This window comes from Delphinus delphis, chromosome 21 (genome assembly GCF_949987515.2).
Source record: "Delphinus delphis chromosome 21, mDelDel1.2, whole genome shotgun sequence".
NCBI lineage: Eukaryota > Metazoa > Chordata > Mammalia > Artiodactyla > Delphinidae > Delphinus > Delphinus delphis.
Window position 1 is genome coordinate 2050832 of NC_082703.1, and position 13859 is coordinate 2064690.

Sequence of the window (13859 nt, forward strand, 5' to 3'; positions counted from 1 at the left end):
TCATCTCAATAGATGCAGAGAAAGCTTTTGACACAATTCAACACCCATTTATGATAAAAACCCTGCAGAAAGTAGGCATAGAGGGAACTTTCCTCAACATGATAAAGGCCATATATGACAAACCCACAGCCAACATCATCCCCAATGGTGAAAAACTGAAAGCATTTCCACTAAGATCAGGAATAAGACAAGGTTGCCCATTCTCACCACTCTTATTCAACATAGTTTTGGAAGTTTTAGCCACAGCAATCAGAGAAGAAAAGGAAATAAAAGGAATCCAAATCAGAAAAGAAGTAAAGCTGTGTTTGCAAATGACATGATACTATACATAGAGAGTCCTAAAGATGCTACCAGAAAACCACTAGAGCTAATCAATAAATTTGGTAAAGTAGCAGGATACAAAATTAATGCACAGAAATCTCTGGCATTCCTATACACTAATGATGAAAAATCTGAAAGTGAAATCAAGAAAACACTCCCATTTACCACTGCAACAAAAAGAATAAAATATCTAGGAATAAACCTACCTAAGGAGACAAAAGACCTCTATGCAGAAAATTATAAGACACTGATGAAAGAAATTAATGATACAAATAGATGGAGAGATATACCATGTTCTTGGATTGGAAGAATCAACATTGTGAAAATGACTATACTACCCAAAGCAATCTACAGATTCAATGCAATCTCTATCAAACTACCACTGGCATTTTTCACAGAACTAGAACAAAAAACTTCACAATTTGTATGGAAACACAAAAGACCTCGAATAGCCAAAGCAGTCTTGAGAACGAAAAACAGAGCTGGAGGAATCAGGCTCCCTGACTTCAGACTATACTACAAAGCTACAGTAATCAAGACAGTATGGTACTGGCACAAAAACAGAAATATAGCTCAATGGAACAGGATAGAAAGCCCAGAGATAAACCCACGCACATATAGTCACCTTATCTTTGATAAAGGAGGCAGGAATGTACAGTGGAGAAAGGACAGTCTCTTCAATAAATGGTGCTAGGAAAACTGGACAGGTACATATAAAAGTATGCGATTAGATCACTCCGTAACACCATACAAAAAAATAAGCTCAAAATGGATTAAAAACCTAAATGTGAGGCCAGAAACTATCAAACTCGTAGAGGAAAACATAGACAGAACAACCTATGACATAAATCACAGCAAGATCCTTTTTGACCCCCTCCTAGAGAAATGGAAATAAAAACAAAAATTAAAAAATGGGACCTAATGAAACTTCAAAGCTTTTGCACAGCAAAGGAAACCATAAACAAGACCAAAAGACAACCCTCAGAATGGGAGAAAATATTTGCAAATGAAACAACTGACAAAGGATTAATCTCCAAGATTTACAAGCAGCTCATGTAGCTTAATAACAAAAAAACAAACAACCCAATCCAAAACTGGGCAGAAGACCTAAATAAACATTTCTCCAAAGAACATATACAGACTGCCAACAAACACATGAAAGGATGCTCAACATCATTAATCATTAGAGAAATGCAAATCAAAACTACAATGAGGTATCATCTCACACCAGTCAGAATGGCCATCATCAAAAAATCTAGAAACAATAAATGCCGGAGAGGGTGTGGAGAAAAGGGAACACTCTTGCACTGCTGGTGGGTATGTGAATTGGTACAGCTACTATGGAGAACAGTATGGAGGTTCCTTAAAAAACTACAAATAGAAATACCATATGACCCAGCAATCCCACTATTGGGCATATACCCTGAGAAAACCATAATTCAAAAAGAGTCATGTACCAAAACGTTCATTGCAGCTCTATTTACAATAGCCAGGAGATGGAAACAACCTAAGTGTCCATCATCGGATGAATGGATAAAGAAGATGTGGCACATATATACAATGGAATATTACTCAGCCATAAAAAGAAACAAAATTGAGCTATTTGTAATGAGGTGGATGGACCGAGAGTTTGTCATACAGAGTGAAGTAAGTCAGATAGAGAAAGACAAATACCATATGCTAACACATATATATATGGAATTTAAGAAAAAAAAAAGTCATGAAGAACATAGGGATAAGACAGGAATAAAGACACAGACCTACTAGAGAATGGATTTGAGAATATGGGGAGGGGGAAGGGTAAGCTGTGACAAAGTGAGAGAGTGGCATGGACATATATACACTACCAAACGTAAAACAGATAGCTAGTGGGAAGCAGCCGCATAGCACAGGGAGGTCAGCTCGGTGCTTTGTGACCACCTAGAGGGGTGGGATAGGGAGGGTGGGAGGGAGGGAGATGCAAGAGGGAACAGTAATGAGAACATATGTATATGTATAACTGATTCACTTTGTTATAAAGCAGAAACTAACACACCATTGTAAAGCAATTATACTCCAATAAAGATGTAAGAAAAAAAAAAAAACTGATGCCTCCCACGTGCCTTCACCCCCGGAAGGGCTGTCCCCACAACCCAAATAGTCACCTCCCCGTGCTTTCAGGCAACCAGACGGGTCTAGTTCCTGCATCTCCTCCTGTCTCCAGCCTCATTTCCATCAGAACATGAGACACCCGCTCTTCATAAAGGGTGTGTTCTCACGGCCTCTGCACTCCACACTAATAACGGCCCAGGCACTGGTCCAGAGTCACTCTTGAAGGAAGAGAAAAAGGTAATTCCAGTGAAGCTGGATAAATTCTCCTGTATGCCCACGGATTTCCATGGAAAACACTCTGAGGATTTTTAATTACTTAAGTGAAAAATATCCTGTCTACAAAGAAAATCCGTTTTTGAGACAACCCAAGACCCAAGATGTTGAAACGGTCACTTGACCCAACAGAGTAACTAGCTTTATGCTCAGATTTTTGCTTCAGCCACTGTTTGGACTCATGAAGCCATCCACAGTCCATAAATTTCATTGCTTTGCATTCAAATGGCCCTTGAGTCTCAATGATTAGATTCCTACTTTAGGGATTAAGAACTTGCCCATGGCCACAGAGTGAGTCAGCTCCGGAATCCTTTCTCCACCAACCTAGTCTCCTTCTGCAGCAACATGTGTACACCATCTGGAGGAGAGATACAAACCAAACAAACAAAACCCTCTTTACACACAGCTCTGTCGTTATTGTGGCCCAGAAATCTATGGGCCATGAGTTCAGTGAAAAGACAAAAGGACCCTCCCCACCCAAGAACGTGCTTTAGGTATAAGAGCTTGCAGGTCAGAGCCACACCCAAAGAAATATCCCCCAAAACACAAGTCTCCTCCTCTGGGTTCCCATTATGTATTAAGTACAAACGTACTTAAATAAATCTTATTTCTACGCAAATAAGACATCCAAAGGTACCCTGGGTATTTTGAGTTATTTATGTTGAGACCCAAGAAGTACTTATTTTCTATCCATCTGTATGTAGAGTAGATGGGAAATAAGCCAAGGACGGCAAGTATCCTTTGGGAAGCTCACTGAAATAGCCGAGGGACACTAAGAATTCCTTCTTTAACGGCAAGACCCCGTCACGGTCTTGCCCCCTCAGCCTAAGACCATGAGCTACGTGAGGATACCAAGGGCAGTTTTCTGGGATCAGAGTCTACACCCAGACACCTTATCATAGGGACATATACACAGCAGGTGTTCAAGACGTATCTGATTATAATCATCTAGAACTTAAGACATTAAACACTATGCAAGAGTAGAATGAGAAGCCTCCAGGCCCAGGGCGAATGCAGATGCTCCTGATCCACGCCTTCCCTTCCACCTTCCTTCCCGTGCGCCTATGTTTCCTTCCACCTTCCTTCCCGTGCGCCTATGTTTCCCTTCCACCTTCCTTCCCGTGCGCCTATGTTTCCTTCCACCTTCCTTCCCGTGCGCCTATGTTTCCCTTCCACCTTCCTTCCCATGCGCCTATGTTTCCCTTCCACCTTCCTTCCCGTGCGCCTATGTTTCCTTCCACCTTCCTTCCCGTGCGCCTATGTTTCCCTTCCACCTTCCTTCCCGTGCGCCTATGTTTCCTTCCACCTTCCTTCCCGTGCGCCTATGTTTCCCTTCCACCTTCCTTCCCGTGCGCCTATGTTTCCTTCCACCTTCCTTCCCGTGCGCCTATGTTTCCTTCCACCTTCCTTCCCGTGCGCCTATGTTTCCTTCCACCTTCCTTCCCGTGCGCCTATGTTTCCTTCCACCTTCCTTCCCGTGCGCCTATGTTTCCCTTCCACCTTCCTTCCCGTGCGCCTATGTTTCCTTCCACCTTCCTTCCCGTGCGCCTATGTTTCCCTTCCACCTTCCTTCCCGTGCGCCTATGTTTCCTTCCACCTTCCTTCCCGTGCGCCTATGTTTCCTTCCACCTTCCTTCCCACGCGCCTATGTTTCCCTTCCACCTTCCTTCCCATGCGCCTGTTTCCCTTCCACCTTCCTTCCCATGCGCCTATGTTTCCCTTCCACCTTCCTTCCCGTGCGCCTATGTTTCCTTCCACCTTCCTTCCCGTGTGCCTATGTAATCACAACAGCTGATGCTACCAAGTGTCCAAGCTAAGCCGTTCACATACATTCTCATGCTAAGCCGTTCACATACATTCTCTAAATCAATCAGCAAACTGCCCAATACGATGGGCACTATTATCCCCAATTTACAGATGAGAAAACTGAGACCTAAAGAATTCAGTAACTTGTCCAGGATCACAGTTAAGAAAGGGTGGACCTGGGTGAACTGGCTCCACTGCCCAGGCCTGTCCCGGAGGTGACCAGACTGTCTCACTTATTAGAGCAATCAGCAAACATTCATTCCACTCAGCTCCCCAGGAACCAAAGGAACCAACCTGGAATCCATTTCAAGGATTACTCTCCTTCCCACAAAGCTATCCTTCTGTCGCTTTTTTAAAGTCTGCTTGTTCATTTCATTTTAATACACGCTATTAATTCTATAAAATGGGCTTTTGAAAATTACTGTAGCTTACTTTAAACAAAGTGTTCCCCAATTCAATACATTTTTTAAATTTCTTGCATTTTTTTTAAACCCTGAATCAAGCTTCTCTTGCACCTGGGCAGGTTCTGTTTGCTTATTCACAGAAGGGCTGGTTTATGCCCATAAGCCAGCGCAGAATAAATGAGTCAGGGCCTCCTGCTCCCTGGCTGAGGCAGCCAGTCCCAGACCATAATGATCTTGTGAAGCCCGCGCTCCATCCCTTCCACACACGGCATCTACCCCGGACACCAAACAAGGTGGCCCATTATCATAAAACCACTAGGACCATCTCCCTGAAAACACCCCTGATCGCACAACACAGCCCACGCTCCAGAAAGGCCAGCAGGACTCTCAACAGCGCCCTGTGGACCGGGCTCCCGGCCTCACCAGGAACAGATCTGGGTGTGTTTAACCGAGTCTCCAACTGGAATAAGTAAAGGCTTATTTTCCCATGATACCGGCTACCCTTTGAAGATCTAGAGTGAAAACTGGCAACAACTAGTAATTTTGACTTAGCTGTTTGCTGGGAGAGGCTGCAGTGCTTCTGCAAAAACCCTGCAGTGGGAGGCCAGGGAGCTGGAAGTCTGTAACAAGCCCTTCAGCAGTGGGGTAGGCAGTGCAGGAGGGCTGCAGGCCTCTCCCCACACCTCAGCACCGCCCGCCGGCGGCACATCTGAGCCGCCTGACCCCCTCGTGTCCCCAAGGACAAGCTGCTCACGTTCTTGCCTCGCCCTCCACCCACATCCCAAACCCTTCCCACTCAGCCCGCCTCTAACTTCTTTTCTGGCCTGTTCCAATTTCCATGGGACCCGAGTTCCTGGCTACTCCCCCAGAAGACTCTCATCCCCACCCCTGGGACCCATAGGCACCTATCCTGGGCTCCAAGCTGCCCTTGCTTCCTGGAATCCATCCTCCTCTGGGCCTCCTGGGTAACAAGCCAGTGTGACAGGAACGCTACACTGGCACCAGCTCACGTATCACCCAACCCCGCTGCCAGGTCTGTCCCAGCCACGCAAGGGAGAACCAGAAAGGAACATTTGGAAGAATTCTATCTTGGAGCTTAAGTATCTTTATCTCTCCCAGCCCCTGTAATTGGTGGAAGTGGGAGAAGAGACAGGTAAGATGGGAGAAGAGGAAGGGCACCGCTGTGGGTCAGTACCCACCACCTCCAGCGGCCTGATGGCTTCCCCATGCATCTCATTTAATTCGTGCAACAGCCTACCAAGTATTATTATTCCCCATTATGCACACGAGAAACTAAGCCTCAGAGATGTCCACTGATGGCGCCAGGACCCCCAGTCAGTGAGCGACAGAGCTGAGATTCAAACCCCAGCAATGCCCACCCCGAAGGCCCAGAGCCTTCCTCTGTGCTGCAGGCTTCCTCATCTTCGCCATCTCTGTGGTGTCTGGCAGAGTGACTCCAGAGAAGAGGTGAGTAAGAAATATTTGTTGATTGAATGCATGAACGCCTGACGCCAGCCTTCACACCTTAATATTCTGCAACCACACGCTGGGTTTTATTCATATATTCTGCTTGTAACATGCCCGAGAAGCGCCTTGACAAGATGTTAACCGTTGTACAGAAATAAGTTGTACCACACTGTATTGTATTTCGAGCTACTAGGAAAAGCCACATATAAAAATCTATAAATAAAAAGTGCTGAAGCAGACCCACTGATAACAGTTCATTTGTCATCCTGCTCCGTCGCGTCTAGAAAAGGATACAAATACAGGAATCTAAGGGAAATCAATGTTTTCACATTTTGTTAACCCTCAGAACTCGAAGACGCTTTCCAGGCTACCAACTCAAAGAGTATGGATGTTGGCAAAGACAGCACAGAGGTTCTGGAGCCGGGCAGACATGGACTCAAGGCTCAGGCCTGCCACCCACGAGCTGACCTCGGGCAGGTAACTGGCCTCTCTACACCCTGGTTTTCTCATCTGCAAAAATGCAGAGAATAATAGTGCGCATTTCCTAAGGTTGCTGTGCTGATTGAATGAACAACTCACTGCCCACATTTCGCAAAGCAGTTGCCACATGGTTAAGGGCTCTGTGTGAGCCGTTTCTGTCACATGAAGAGAAGAACTCTAATGGAAATGTAGCAAGAAATCTGAAATGAATGAATCACTTGCTTTTGCAAACACTAAGTTCACCTGAATCCTCTGTTCCAGATTACTGTGCCTACCAGCATGGTCTACCCTGAAAGCAATGCTATCAGTAATGATAATAATAATAACCACCACCACCAGCAGCAGCAACGATACATCTCTCATCGATCATGTGCCCAGCACTGTTCTAACCACTTGTACAGGTGTAAGCCTCACAGACAGTTGTGCGGACAACTGTCCCACAAGAGTGCCCGATGGGAGGCAAGCAGGCTGAGGCCCACACTCTGCTTCACACGCCGTGCACCCTGGCGCGGATGCTTCACCTCAAAGGGGCCCCTGCTGGGCTGGCAGCCCTGTTCAGAGGTTAGCTGCCACATTAACTGAGTAAGTTTCTAAAGACAGGAGACAGAAGTAGAAGGTCACTCTTGAGAGTACCCAGCACCTAAGTCAAAAACCATCATCTTAGTAGTTTCGTTAACAGAGTAGATGAGGATAGCCCCAAAACACCAGTGAATAGCTCCTATCATCAAGTTGCAGGGCATGTGCTCACGTCCCTTGGGAAGGGAAAATAAGGGGACCAGGGGTCCAGCATAAACAGACAACTCCCATCTACCTCCTCCCTGCCTCCTGCTCCCCTCTTCCTCCATCAACTCAAATATCCCTTTGTGTGAAAAGGAAAGAGAGTAGCAGATTTGACCCCAGGATAACCAAATGTATGTTTTGCACTGTCCAAAAGCAACAACTAAAATGATCTGTGCATCAAAGTACTGTTTCACTAAGCCACAGGATCCAAGCCTCTCTGCAAACTCCAGTGCTGCTGTTTCTGTGCATGCAGGGCCCAAGCACAAGTTCCTAAAAAAAGACTCCCATGTGAAAACATGCAATTCCTCCCACCTGGGGCATCCATCATCTTGGTCAGCTCCAGGCTGCTGTCCAAACTCACATGCCTCGCCTTGCACGCAGCTCTACACCCATCACTGTGGCTGAGCCTCCGCCTCCCTCCGGGGGAAGTCGGGGAGGCAGGGAGATGCAGGGCCTTCACTGGAGGGATGTTTGAGGGCAGCGGCAGCGCTCTCCCAGTTTAAAGAAGCGTTCTTGTGCAAACAGGAGCTGTGTAACTCTTTGACATGCTCAGAATCCTAAACATAACCCCCAAAAGTTAGCTAACTCATCGGGAAGTGATAAGAAGAATTATCTACGACCTTCACACAGAAGTTCTCCTCTTCCCCAGTACTTAGTAATGATCTAGACCTTGAAAGAAAGGCAGCAAAGATCAGACTGCCTTGTTTTAAAGTCCCACCACGTGATGTATATCCAGACAAAACTATAATTCAAAAAGATACATGCATCCCTATGTTCATAGCAGCACTATTCACAATAGCCAAGACATGGAAGCAACCTATCTGTCCATTGACAGATGAATGGATAAAGAAGATGTGGTGCATATATACAATGGAATACTACACAACCATTAAAAAAGAATGAAATAATGCCATTTGCAGCAACATGTATGGACCTAGAGATTATCATACTAAGTGAAGTCAGAAAGAGAAAGATAAATACCATAGGATATCACTTATATGTGGAATCTAAAGTATGACACAAATGAACCTATCTATGAAACAGAAACAGAATCACGGACAGAGACAACAGACTGGTGGTTGCCAAGGGGGAGGGGGTTGGGAGAGGGATGGAGTGGAAGGCTGCGGTTAGTAGACGTAAGCTTTTATATAGAGAATGGATAAACAGCAAGGTCCTACTATATAGCAGAGAACTATATTCAATATCCTATGATAAACCATAATGGAAAAGAATATTAAAAAAAGAATATATATGTATATATATACTGAATCACTTTGCTGTACAGCAGAAATTAACACAACATTGTAAATCAACAATACTTCAATAAAAAACACACTGAAAAGAAAAGTCCTGCCACGCGAAAATCGGAATCAGAAGTCTGATAACGTACTGAATTCAGAAGAAATCCCTCGGTAAGATTTGGGGCCTGCAATGCGCTGAACTCTTCTGTAACGGTAGTTAGTTTTGCTTTACCAATTACTGGTATTTAGTTTGTCACTGTAATTAAATTTCACTGAAAACCTGAAAATACAATATTCTCTTATTCACTCACAAACCATATGGCAATACTTTCAGTCATCGTGTTTGCTTACATACCTTGTCGGTATTTTTGTCTACCAAATAGCAAATTCCATCTGACAAATAAAAACACCAACACACCTTCAAGTTGTTCAATAGTCTCAAGCCTGACTAACTTCATTCAAGCTATAATTTAGAAGTAAGAGGGCTTTTCAAAAACTCCCAGAAGAAAAATGCCTTTCAATGATACATCTTGGAATGTAATAAAATATATATTTTTATGCGTGGAATTTCACATGGCCCCATTTTTAAAAAAGACAAGACACCAGCAGCTCCTACTGGCCAGATAAACTCCTTGAGAAACAAGTTATTAGTGCTCCAAGTACCAATTTAGGAAATAAAGCAATTTTAAACACATAAAAAGATAAAAATAAGCTCTACCAAAAACATAATCCCCTGAAAAATACTAGAGCAAAATCATATATTTGAATTTTTAGACAGTTTTTTTAAAGTCATATATTGGAATATGAGGATATGCAAAGCAAAAAGCCCGATTATTACAACTCCTTTAAATCTTTAAAGTTATTCTCAGATGGTACGAAATCTGTCATTTAAGACCACTTGCACATATTTTTAGGCCTTTGGTAATGCTTTTCACACAAGGTTGCCCTTTTCTAATAAAGTATTCCGTGTGGTGAGCCCAGGAAGTTAAGTTCGCTACCTTACAGGACATAACAATGGCAAAGAATGACAGCCTGGGTGATACGCTATGCAGAAGAGGCCCCTAGTGGTGGAGCCGCTGCTCCGTTGGCTGCGTAAGCTTTTATAAGACTGCTTCATCACCAGGGTAAAACCGATAGGTAATCAAGTCTACCTGAGCTACCTTCTTTAATAACCTCTATTAGCCCTAATATACAGTAGGGCCATCATTTAGAATCCCAAGGTTCTTTCACTAGGAATAAAAAAAAAGTGAGGGGCTTCCCTGGTGGCACAGTGGCTAAGAGTCCGCCTGCCGATGCAGGGGACACGGGTTCATGCCCCGGTGCGGGAAGATCCCACATGCCGCGGAGCGGCTGGGCCCGTGAGCCATGGCCGCTGAGCCTGCGTGTCCGGAGCCTGTGCTCCGAAGTGGCAGAGGCCACAACAGTGAAAGGCCCGCGTACGGCAAAAAAAAAAAAAAAAACTAACCTGAAGAATAACTTCATTACATCCTGTCTTTCAAATCCCGTGCGCCCTGCCCGGCCTGAGCTGGCCTGGAGAGACAGGGTAAAAGCGAGAGCAAGCACTGTGCAGAGCTTCCTGTGCTTTCTTTCCAGTGTGACATTACACTGGGGACAGAGCTAGAACAACGTGAAGACTGGGAAGTACAATGCGTTATCGTGCGACCTTGTGATGGATTCTTACCAACAGGAAAAACCTGAAGTATTGCCCACCTCCACCTCCAGAGCGTCAGCCCCTCACTTCCAAACACCCAGACAGGGCAGCATCTGAGGTTCTTCAATAAAGGGTGCTTGAAGGGATGGATGGGAAGGAAGGCTGCACACAAGGAATTTTAAATTAAAAACAGCAACAGCGCTGAAACATGCCAGACCTGGGGGTTCCTAAAAGTCAAGGAAGACAAGAGACAACTTTTCCAGAGCACTTAGTGTGCTCTGGGCGCTGGGATAAGCCCCTAATTGTTACTTCCTTTTTCCCAACGTCTTCATAAGGTGAGGAATATTACTGGCATTTTACAAAGTCGAAACCGATGTTGTGAAAGGGTGACTTGCCCAAGGTCATACAGTTAATAAATGGGAGGCTGCCTGGAGCCCAGGAGTCTGGGACGGCAAAGCAAATGTTCCCTTCGCTTTCATGTAATCTGATGAATCCAAAAGCTTGAGATTTTGCTTTGAACCCCATTATGACAGTTTGCAAACTGGAGCACAAAGACGAACAGAATTAAAGCATTTCAATGCTGTATACTTTAGAGTACACATAGGATGGAAAGAACCATCACATATCTAAACCGTTACGGCCCATCTCTCGCTTTCCAGAAATTGACCCTCTCCGGGAGCACAACACACTGTCCCATGTCCTATTATGCACTATTACACGTGTCTGAGTCACTTTTTATGACTAAGGCTTTATGTTTTTTGCTTTATGCTTCTATATCTAAGTTTGGCTTTTCTGCTTCTAATTAGCAACATGACAGCACCGCGCAGGGCTGGTTAAGGTTCACTGTTGCAAGTAACGCTACAACAATTACGAGTTTCTTGTATGAAAATGTTAAAATCCAACAAACCCGGTAGAATTGAATTTCCATTTCTAGTAAAAAGACGTGAAAGAACAGTTATTATCTTTATTATCTGGACCTCTCTAACGACATTTAAGTAAAAACCACTCCGAGGCTTTGAAATCAGAATAAAAGCGGAGTTGGCGGCGAAATAGCCACTCTATTATGTACGAGGGCTTCCCAAGGCTCGCTGTTTTGGCGTGCACGGCGCTGTTAGACCGTCTCCTCTCCCATCCCTTGGCTCATCGGTGAAAAGATAAATTCAAAGTCACCGACCGGTGTGCAGGTGCAGGAAGCGCCGCGGAAACACCAACTTCGCGGCGTCTCCGTACAGCTCTCCTCCGCCGCCGCCCTTCACCCCGACCCCCAGACCGTGCCCTCGAGGGGGCCCCTCCGCTGACGGCGCACAGCACTTCCTCCCGGCATCCCGGATCGCAGCGACCCTCGGGCACGTTCGCCCCGGCCAGGGTCCCAGGCAGAGGGCACGCTGCCCACCTCCACCTGAGCGCGCCCCCCGCGCCCTCTCCATCCCAGCAAAGACGACTCTGTGCAGCCGCAGCTAAAGCAGTCACGCGGGCACGTGCAAAGGCTACTTTTTAGTCGGTGTTCAAGAAAGTCATCAAACAGCTGAAGGCCACCAGAGTCTGGTGAAGCCACAGCGACCCCGGCCAGCAGCGCCCGGGGCCCTCCCGGGAAGCCTCCCCCAGGACCCCGCGCGCCCACCTGCGGGCGCCGCGCCACCCCCTCCCCTCTTCTCCTCCTTGCCCCACCCTGCGGTGCGAACCCCTCCCCGCGGCACCGCCCCCCACGCCCGCGCGAGCCTCCCGTGGTGGAGCCGCGGGGCGCGAGGATGCCGCCCCGACGCTCCCACGGCGCCCACGCCCGGCCGGCCCGGGCCCGACTCACCGCGAGGCGCTGCCGGCCGGCTCCCGCCGCTCCCGCCGCCGCCGGCTCCTCCTGCGCGGCGCCGCGGGCTCGGCTCCACCTCCCGCTCGGGCGGCCGCGGAGCCTCCGGGGACCCGGGGGCGGGGAGCGCGGGACCGCGGCCGAGCCCCGCGCCGGGTGGGGGCCGCGAGCCGCGGGGCGCGGGGCGGGGTCCCTCGGGCCCGAGCGGGCGCCCTGGCCTGAGCCGCTACCTCTGCGGCGGGCGCCCCCGAGACCACCCCGCAGGTGGCGGCTCGGCGCGCTCCTGAGACCCGGCGAAGTTGAGGGAGGGGCGAGGACGCGGTGGCTGTGGGGCCCCAGCAGGGGGCGTTGGAGTCCACCCGGCAAGTGTGGCCCTTCCTCTTTCTGGACTGAGACCCCCGCCCGACCCCCTCCCCCCAGCCGCCCTGTCCCCTTGCCTGCTCTCAGCTGCCCTCCCCGCCCTGGGCCGACTGACTTACCCAAACTTTGCACATGGCACTTCGGAGAATTAATCCCGCAGTCGCTGTGTTTGCGGCCCGAGTGGGTTATATCCCTTCACTAGAGAGCTGTTACTCACAGGGAAGGTCAGAAAGCCCGTGAGCTCCGCGACCCCACAGCCGTGGGGAAGTGATGTCTGCAGGGAGCCCTGACGGCCACTGGGAGGCCGAGAAGGGAGGTCGGAGCGGGGCGGGGGGAGCAGGATGGAAAGCAGGCAGCCGGGGTGTTGAGTAATAAAGCGCCTCCACACACACACACACACACACACACACACACACACACACACACACGCCCTCAGGGCCACAAGTGCCCTTGACTTGCAAGTGCTCCAGCGCTCCTCTGCGGGAGGGGGAGGTATTTTGAACCCCAATTCTCGGTATAATGAAGGAGACAGGAGGCAACAGTGTCCGCCTGGAGGAGGCCGTCTCTCCACGCAGCTTGCAGAGGCGCCCACGGCTGAGGCAGGGCAGGACCAGAGCTGAGACCAGTCCTCCGGCGCCTGGTACTCCTTCTACTGCCCGGCCAGCAGAATGCCCAGGGTCCCCATCCCAGAGATTTGGGGACACAGACTGTATGTGGGCACAGGCTGGTAAGTCCTGGAGGCAAGCACGTACTGACCCGCAAGAAGCACGCCAGAAGCCAGCATCCCAGCAGCAAGCCTGCTTCTACGGCAACTCCCCAGACCACCCCAGGCCATCCTTCTTCCAAGGATGCCCCGGGACCTCAGTGGCTCTGTCCACGCCCCGACTCCCCTGAGTGAGTTACCTTGTGAGGAGGTCCCCACAGCAACTCAACTGTGATTTGGGAAAGAGGGGAGAAGCAGGTGTTTGCCAAATGGGTGAAAAATACAGGTTCAATGTACTGCCCCCAGAATGTTGCAAAGTAATGGAGGTGGTACCTAAATGGCTAACGCGGCATCCACATATATGTAGGTGCGAGTGATTGGTCAAGCCTCCTCCATACATGATCGTAGGACAGTCCACTGTGCAGGTGCAGGAGCCACATAGAGGCTGGGTTACTGATGAGTCGTGTAAAGATTAGGG

General features: G+C 48.1%; 1 protein-coding gene across 1 annotated transcript in view; it reads right to left on the reverse strand.

The window, feature by feature from the left end:
* The window catches only part of CSGALNACT1 (chondroitin sulfate N-acetylgalactosaminyltransferase 1), a 322489-nt gene extending 310099 nt beyond the window's left edge, over window positions 1-12390 (reverse strand). Inside the window, exon 1 of the mRNA XM_060001577.1 lies at window positions 12319-12390. The gene's annotated coding sequence lies outside the window, so the exon portion shown is untranslated. The remainder of the gene's footprint in view (window positions 1-12318) is intronic.
* Between the last annotated feature and the right edge of the window lie 1469 nt (window positions 12391-13859).